This window comes from Stomoxys calcitrans, chromosome 1 (assembly GCF_963082655.1).
Source record: "Stomoxys calcitrans chromosome 1, idStoCalc2.1, whole genome shotgun sequence".
NCBI classification, from domain to species: domain Eukaryota; kingdom Metazoa; phylum Arthropoda; class Insecta; order Diptera; family Muscidae; genus Stomoxys; species Stomoxys calcitrans.
The window spans coordinates 135,700,770-135,709,948 of NC_081552.1; positions in this window are offsets into that span (position 1 = coordinate 135,700,770).

Sequence of the window (9,179 nt, forward strand, 5' to 3'; positions counted from 1 at the left end):
ATATTATTATTGGCTTTCAAACGAATCAATATGATTGCAAATCGGTTAAGTCGTTTCCGAGAAACACGAAAATTACATATTCCATCCGCTCATGTCACTTCCAGAATGACCCAACCTAAAAATAATCTTTATATTGGAAACGGTGAGTGCTAGATAGACAAAACGGGTATGGGATTGTAGATATTATTATTGGCTTTCAAACGAATCAATCCGATTGCAAATCAGTTAAGTCGTTTCCGAGAAAAACGAAAATTACATATTCCATTCGCACATGTCACTTCCAGAATGACCCAACATAAAATTATTCTATATCTCGGAATCTGTGATTGCTAAGAAGACAAGACAAGTATTGTATTTGTAGATATTGTATTGTAGATATTATTATTGGCTATCAACCGAATCAATCCGATTGCCAATCGGTTAAGTCGTTTCCGAGAAAAACGAAAATTACCTATTTCATCTGCACCAGTCACTTCCAGAATGACCCAACCTCAAAATAATCTTTATATTGGAAACGGTGAGTGCTAGATAAACAAAACGAGTATGGGATTGTAGATATTATTATTGGCTTTCAAACGAATCAATATGATTGCAAATCGGTTAAGTCGTTTCCGAGAAACACGAAAATCACATATTCCATCCGCTCATGTCACTTCCAGAATGACCCAACCTAAAAATAATCTTTATATTGGAAACGGTGAGTGCTAGATAGACAAAACGGGTATGGGATTGTAGATATTATTATTGGCTTTCAAACGAATCAATCCGATTGCAAATCAGTTAAGTCGTTTCCGAGAAAAACGAAAATTACATATTCCATCCGCACATGTCACTTCCAGAATGACCCAACATACAATTATTCTATATCTCGGAATCTGTGATTGCTAGGAAGACAAGACAAGTATGGAATTGTAGATATTATTATTGGCTTTCAAATGAATCAATCCGATTGCGAATCGGTTAAGCCGTTTCCGAGAAAAACGAAATTTACATATTCCATCCGCACATGTCACTTCCAGAATGACCCAACCTAAAAATAATCTTTATATTGGAAACGGTGAGTGCTAGATAGATAAAACGAAAATGGGATTGTAGATATTATTATTGGCTTTCAAACGAATCAATCCGATTGCAAATCGGTTAAGTCGTTTCCGAGAAAAACGAAAATTACATATTCCAACCGCACAAGTCACTTCCAGAATGACCCAACCTTTATATTGGAAACGGTGAATGCTAGATAGATAAAACGAGAATGGGATTGTAGATATTATTATTGGCTTTCAAACAAATCAATCCGATTACAAATCGGTTAAGTCGTTTCCGAGAAAAACGAAAATTACATATTCCAACCGCACAAGTCACTTCCAGAATGACCCAACCTAAATAGTCTATATCTCGGAAACGGTGGGTGCTAGGTAGACAAAACAAGTACTAGGTAGACAGAACGAGTATGGGATTGTAGATATTATTATTTACTTTCAAACGAAACAATCCGATTGCGAATCGGTTAAGTCGTTTCCGAGAAAAACGAAAATTGCCTTTTTCATCTGCACCAGTCACTTCCAGAATGACCCAACCTAAAAATAATCTATATTTTGGAAACGGTGAGTGCTAGGTAGACAAAACAAGTATGGAATTGTAGATATTATTATTGGCTTTCAAACGAATCTATCCGATTGCAAGTCGGTTAAGTCGTTTCCGAGAAAAACGAGAATTACCTATTTCATCTGCACCATTCACTTCCAGAATGAACCAAAATAAAATTATTCTATATGTCGGAAACTGTGTATGCTATGTAGACAAAACCAGTATTGAATTGTAAATATTAGTATTGGTTTTCAAACGAATCAATCCGATTGTGAATCGGTTAAGTCGTTTCCGAGAAAAAACGAAAATTACATATTCCATCTGCGCAAGTCACTTCCAGAAGAAACCCAACCTAAAAATAATCTATATCTCGGAAACGGTGAGTGCTAGGTAGACAAAACAAGTATGGAATTGTAGATATTATTATTGGCTTTCAAACGAACCAATCCGATTGCAAATCGGTTAAGTCGTTTCCGAGAAAAACGAAAATTACATATTTCATCTGCACCAGTCACTTCCAGAATGACCCAACCTAACAATAATCTACATTTTGGAAACGGTGAGTGCGAGGTAGACAAAACAAGTATGGAATTGTAGAATTGTATCAATTCGATTGCGAATCGGTTAAGTCGTTTCCGAGAAAAACGAAAATTACATATTCCATCCGCACATGTCACTTCCAGAATGACCCAACCTAAAAATAATCTATATTTTGGAAACGGTGAGTGCTAGGTAGACAAAACAAGTATGGAATTGTAGATATTATTATTGGCTTTCAAATAAATTGATTCGATTGCGAATCGGTTAAGCCGTTTCCGAGAAAAACCAAAATTACAGATTCCATTCGCACATGTCACTTCCAAAATGACCCAAACTAAAAATAATCTTTATATTGGAAACGGTGAGTGCTAGATAGACAAAACGGGTATGGGATTGTAGATATTATTATTGGCTTTCAAACGAATCAATCCGATTGCAAATCAGTTAAGTCGTTTCCGAGAAAAACGAAAATTACATATTCCATTCGCACATGTCACTTCCAGAATGACCCAACATAAAATTATTCTATATCTCGGAATCTGTGATTGCTAAGAAGACAAGACAAGTATTGTATTTGTAGATATTGTATTGTAGATATTATTATTGGCTATCAACCGAATCAATCCGATTGCCAATCGGTTAAGTCGTTTCCGAGAAAAACGAAAATTACCTATTTCATCTGCACCAGTCACTTCCAGAATGACCCAACCTCAAAATAATCTTTATATTGGAAACGGTGAGTGCTAGATAAACAAAACGAGTATGGGATTGTAGATATTATTATTGGCTTTCAAACGAATCAATATGATTGCAAATCGGTTAAGTCGTTTCCGAGAAACACGAAAATTACATATTCCATCCGCTCATGTCACTTCCAGAATGACCCAACCTAAAAATAATCTTTATATTGGAAACGGTGAGTGCTAGATAGACAAAACGGGTATGGGATTGTAGATATTATTATTGGCTTTCAAACGAATCAATCCGATTGCAAATCAGTTAAGTCGTTTCCGAGAAAAACGAAAATTACATATTCCATCCGCACATGTCACTTCCAGAATGACCCAACATACAATTATTCTATATCTCGGAATCTGTGATTGCTAGGAAGACAAGACAAGTATGGAATTGTAGATATTATTATTGGCTTTCAAATGAATCAATCCGATTGCGAATCGGTTAAGCCGTTTCCGAGAAAAACGAAATTTACATATTCCATCCGCACATGTCACTTCCAGAATGACCCAACCTAAAAATAATCTTTATATTGGAAACGGTGAGTGCTAGATAGATAAAACGAAAATGGGATTGTAGATATTATTATTGGCTTTCAAACGAATCAATCCGATTGCAAATCGGTTAAGTCGTTTCCGAGAAAAACGAAAATTACATATTCCAACCGCACATGTCACTTCCAGAATGACCCAACCTTTATATTGGAAACGGTGAATGCTAGATAGATAAAACGAGAATGGGATTGTAGATATTATTATTGGCTTTCAAACAAATCAATCCGATTACAAATCGGTTAAGTCGTTTCCGAGAAAAACGAAAATTACATATTCCAACCGCACAAGTCACTTCCAGAATGACCCAACCTAAATAGTCTATATCTCGGAAACGGTGGGTGCTAGGTAGATAAAACAAGTACTAGGTAGACAGAACGAGTATGGGATTGTAGATATTATTATTTACTTTCAAACGAAACAATCCGATTGCGAATCGGTTAAGTCGTTTCCGAGAAAAACGAAAATTGCCTTTTTCATCTGCACCAGTCACTTCCAGAATGACCCAACCTAAAAATAATCTATATTTTGGAAACGGTGAGTGCTAGGTAGACAAAACAAGTATGGAATTGTAGATATTATTATTGGCTTTCAAACGAATCTATCCGATTGCAAGTCGGTTAAGTCGTTTCCGAGAAAAACGAGAATTACCTATTTCATCTGCACCATTCACTTCCAGAATGAACCAATATAAAATTATTCTATATGTCGGAAACTGTGTATGCTATATAGACAAAACCAGTATTGAATTGTAAATATTAGTATTGGTTTTCAAACGAATCAATCCGATTGCGAATCGGTTAAGTCGTTTCCGAGAAAAAACGAAAATTACATATTCCATCTGCGCAAGTCACTTCCAGAAGAAACCCAACCTAAAAATAATCTATATCTCGGAAACGGTGAGTGCTAGGTAGACAAAACAAGTATGGAATTGTAGATATTATTATTGGCTTTCAAACGAACCAATCCGATTGCAAATCGGTTAAGTCGTTTCCGAGAAAAACGAAAATTACATATTTCATCTGCACCAGTCACTTCCAGAATGACCCAACCTAACAATAATCTACATTTTGGAAACGGTGAGTGCGAGGTAGACAAAACAAGTATGGAATTGTAGAATTGTATCAATTCGATTGCGAATCGGTTAAGTCGTTTCCGAGAAAAACGAAAATTACATATTCCATCCGCACATGTCACTTCCAGAATGACCCAACCTAAAAATAATCTATATTTTGGAAACGGTGAGTGCTAGGTAGACAAAACAAGTATGGAATTGTAGATATTATTATTGGCTTTCAAATAAATTGATTCGATTGCGAATCGGTTAAGCCGTTTCCGAGAAAAACCAAAATTACAGATTCCATTCGCACATGTCACTTCCAAAATGACCCAAACTAAAAATAATCTTTATATTGGAAACGGTGAGTGCTAGATAGACAAAACGGGTATGGGATTGTAGATATTATTATTGGCTTTCAAACGAATCAATCCGATTGCAAATCAGTTAAGTCGTTTCCGAGAAAAACGAAAATTACATATTCCATTCGCACATGTCACTTCCAGAATGACCCAACATAAAATTATTCTATATCTCGGAATCTGTGATTGCTAAGAAGACAAGACAAGTATTGTATTTGTAGATATTGTATTGTAGATATTATTATTGGCTATCAACCGAATCAATCCGATTGCCAATCGGTTAAGTCGTTTCCGAGAAAAACGAAAATTACCTATTTCATCTGCACCAGTCACTTCCAGAATGACCCAACCTCAAAATAATCTTTATATTGGAAACGGTGAGTGCTAGATAAACAAAACGAGTATGGGATTGTAGATATTATTATTGGCTTTCAAACGAATCAATATGATTGCAAATCGGTTAAGTCGTTTCCGAGAAACACGAAAATTACATATTCCATCCGCTCATGTCACTTCCAGAATGACCCAACCTAAAAATAATCTTTATATTGGAAACGGTGAGTGCTAGATAGACAAAACGGGTATGGGATTGTAGATATTATTATTGGCTTTCAAACGAATCAATCCGATTGCAAATCAGTTAAGTCGTTTCCGAGAAAAACGAAAATTACATATTCCATCCGCACATGTCACTTCCAGAATGACCCAACATACAATTATTCTATATCTCGGAATCTGTGATTGCTAGGAAGACAAGACAAGTATGGAATTGTAGATATTATTATTGGCTTTCAAATGAATCAATCCGATTGCGAATCGGTTAAGCCGTTTCCGAGAAAAACGAAATTTACATATTCCATCCGCACATGTCACTTCCAGAATGACCCAACCTAAAAATAATCTTTATATTGGAAACGGTGAGTGCTAGATAGATAAAACGAAAATGGGATTGTAGATATTATTATTGGCTTTCAAACGAATCAATCCGATTGCAAATCGGTTAATCGTTTCCGAGAAAAACGAAAATTATATATTCCAACCGCACAAGTCACTTCCAGAATGACCCAACCTTTATATTGGAAACGGTGAATGCTAGATAGATAAAACGAGAATGGGATTGTAGACATTATTATTGGCTTTCAAACAAATCAATCCGATTGCAAATCGGTTAAGTCGTTTCCGAGAAAAACGAAAATTACATATTCCAACCGCACAAGTCACTTCCAGAATGACCCAACCTAAATAGTCTATATCTCGGAAACGGTGGGTGCTAGGTAGACAAAACAAGTACTAGGTAGACAGAACGAGTATGGGATTGTAGATATTATTATTTACTTTCAAACGAAACAATCCGATTGCGAATCGGTTAAGTCGTTTCCGAGAAAAACGAAAATTGCCTTTTTCATCTGCACCAGTCACTTCCAGAATGACCCAACCTAAAAATAATCTATATTTTGGAAACGGTGAGTGCTAGGTAGACAAAACAAGTATGGAATTGTAGATATTATTATTGGCTTTCAAACGAATCTATCCGATTGCAAGTCGGTTAAGTCGTTTCCGAGAAAAACGAGAATTACCTATTTCATCTGCACCATTCACTTCCAGAATGAACCAATATAAAATTATTCTATATGTCGGAAACTGTGTATGCTATGTAGACAAAACCAGTATTGAATTGTAAATATTAGTATTGGTTTTCAAACGAATCAATCCGATTGCGAATCGGTTAAGTCGTTTCCGAGAAAAAACGAAAATTACATATTCCATCTGCGCAAGTCACTTCCAGAAGAAACCCAACCTAAAAATAATCTATATCTCGGAAACGGTGAGTGCTAGGTAAACAAAACAAGTATGGAATTGTAGATATTATTATTGGCTTTCAAACGAACCAATCCGATTGCAAATCGGTTAAGTCGTTTCCGAGAAAAACGAAAATTACATATTCCATCTGCACCAGTCACTTCCAGAATGACCCAACCTAACAATAATCTACATTTTGGAAACGGTGAGTGCGAGGTAGACAAAACAAGTATGGAATTGTAGAATTGTATCAATTCGATTGCGAATCGGTTAAGTCGTTTCCGAGAAAAACGAAAATTACATATTTCATCTGCACCAGTCACTTCCAGAATGACCCAACCTAAAAATAATCTATATTTTGGAAACGGTTAGTGCTATGTTTACAAAACCAGTATGGAATTGTAGATATTATTATTGGCTTTCAAACGAACCAATCCGATTGCCAATCGGTTAAGTCGTTTCCGAGAAAAACGAGAATTACCTATTTCATCTGCACCAGTCACTTCCAGAATGACCCAACCTAAAAATAATCTATATTTTGGAAACGGTGAGTGCTAGGTAGACAAAACAAGTATGGAATTGTAGATATTATTATTGGCTTTCAAACGAATCAATCCGATTGCGAATCGGTTAAGCCGTTTCCGAGAAAAACCAAAATTACAAATTCCATCCGCACATGTCACTTCCAGAATAACCCAACCTAAAAATAATCTTTATATTGGAAACGGTGAGTGCTAGATAAACAAAACGAGTATGGGATTGTAGATATTATTATTGGCTTTCAAACGAATCAATCCGATTGCGAATCGGTTAAGTCGTTTCCGAGAAACACGAAGATTACATATTCCATCCGCACATGTCACTTCCAGAATGACCCAACCTAAAAATAATCTTTATATTGGAAACGGTGAGTGCTTGATAGATAAAACGAGAATGGGATTGTAGATATTATTATTGGCTTTCAAACAAATCAATCCGATTGCAAATCGGTTAAGTCGTTTCCGAGAAAAACGAAAATTACATATTCCAACCGCACAAGTCACTTCCAGAATAACCCAACCTAAAAATAGTCTATTTCTCGGAATCTGTGAGTGCTAGGTAGACAAAACCAGTATGGAATTGTAGACATTATTATTGTCTTTCAAAGAAATCTATTCGATTGCGAATCGGTTAAGTCGTTTCCGAGAAAAAAAAATTACATATTCCATCCGCACAAATCACTTCAGAATAACCCAACCTAAAAATAATCTATATCTCGGAAACGATGGGTGCTAGGTAGACAAAACAAGTGCTAGGTAGACAGAACGAGTATGGGATTGTAGAAAATTTTATTTACTTTCAAACGAACCAATCCGATTGCGAATCGGTTAAGTCGTTTCCGAGAAAAACGAAAATTACCTATTTCATCTGCACCAGTCACTTCCAGAACGACCCAACCTAAAAATAATCTATATCTCAGAAACTGTGAGCGCTATGTAGACAAAACCAGTATGGAATTTTAGATATTATTATTGGCTTTGGAATGAATCAATCCGATTATAAATCGGTTAAGTCGTTTCCGAGAAAAACAAAAATTACATATTCCATCCGCACAAGACACTTCGAGAATGAAAATTATTCTGTATCTCGGAAGCTGTGAGCGTTAGGTAGGCAAAATAAGGCTGGAGTGAAGATATTATTATTGGCTTTCATGCGAACCTATCCATTTGCGAATCGGTTAAGTCGTTTCCGAGAAAAACGAAAGTTACATATTCCATCCGCACAGGACATTTCGAGAATGACCCGACATAAAATTATCCTATATCTCGAAAACTTTGAGTATTAGGTAGGCAAAATAAGGCTGAGATTGTAGATATTATTATTGGCTTTCAAGCGAATCAATCCGATTGCCAATCTGTTAAGCCGCACAAGTCGCTTCGAGAGTGACCAAACATATCTCTATATCTCGGAAGCTGTGAAAGTTAGGTAGACAAAATAAGGATGGAATTGTAGATATTATTATTGACTTTCAAACGAAACAATTCGATTGCGAATCGGTTAAGTCGTTTCCGAGAAACACGAAAATTACATATTCCATCCGCGCAAGTCACTTCCAGAATGACCCAACATAAAATTATTCTATAACTTGGTATTGTAGGCTAAAAAGGGCTGAGACAGTAGATATTATTGTTAGATTTCCAACTCATAATTCCATTCGCGAATCGTTTAAGTCGTTTCCGAGAAAAGCGAAATTTACATTTTCCATTCGCACAAGACACTTCGAGAATGAGGCAAACTTAGAATTATCCTATATCTCGGAAACTGTTAGTGTAAGGTAAGTAAAACAAAAGGCTGAGATTGTAGATATTATTGTTTCCTTTCAGACACATCAATCCATTCGCGAATCGGTTAAGTCGTTGTTGAGAAAAACGTGAAATTATTTTATATCTCGGAAACTGTGCGTGTTAGGTAGACAAAACAAGTATGGAATTGTAGATATTATAATTTGCTTTCAAACGAATCAATCCGATTGCGAATCGGTTAAGTCGTTTCCGAGAAACACGAAAA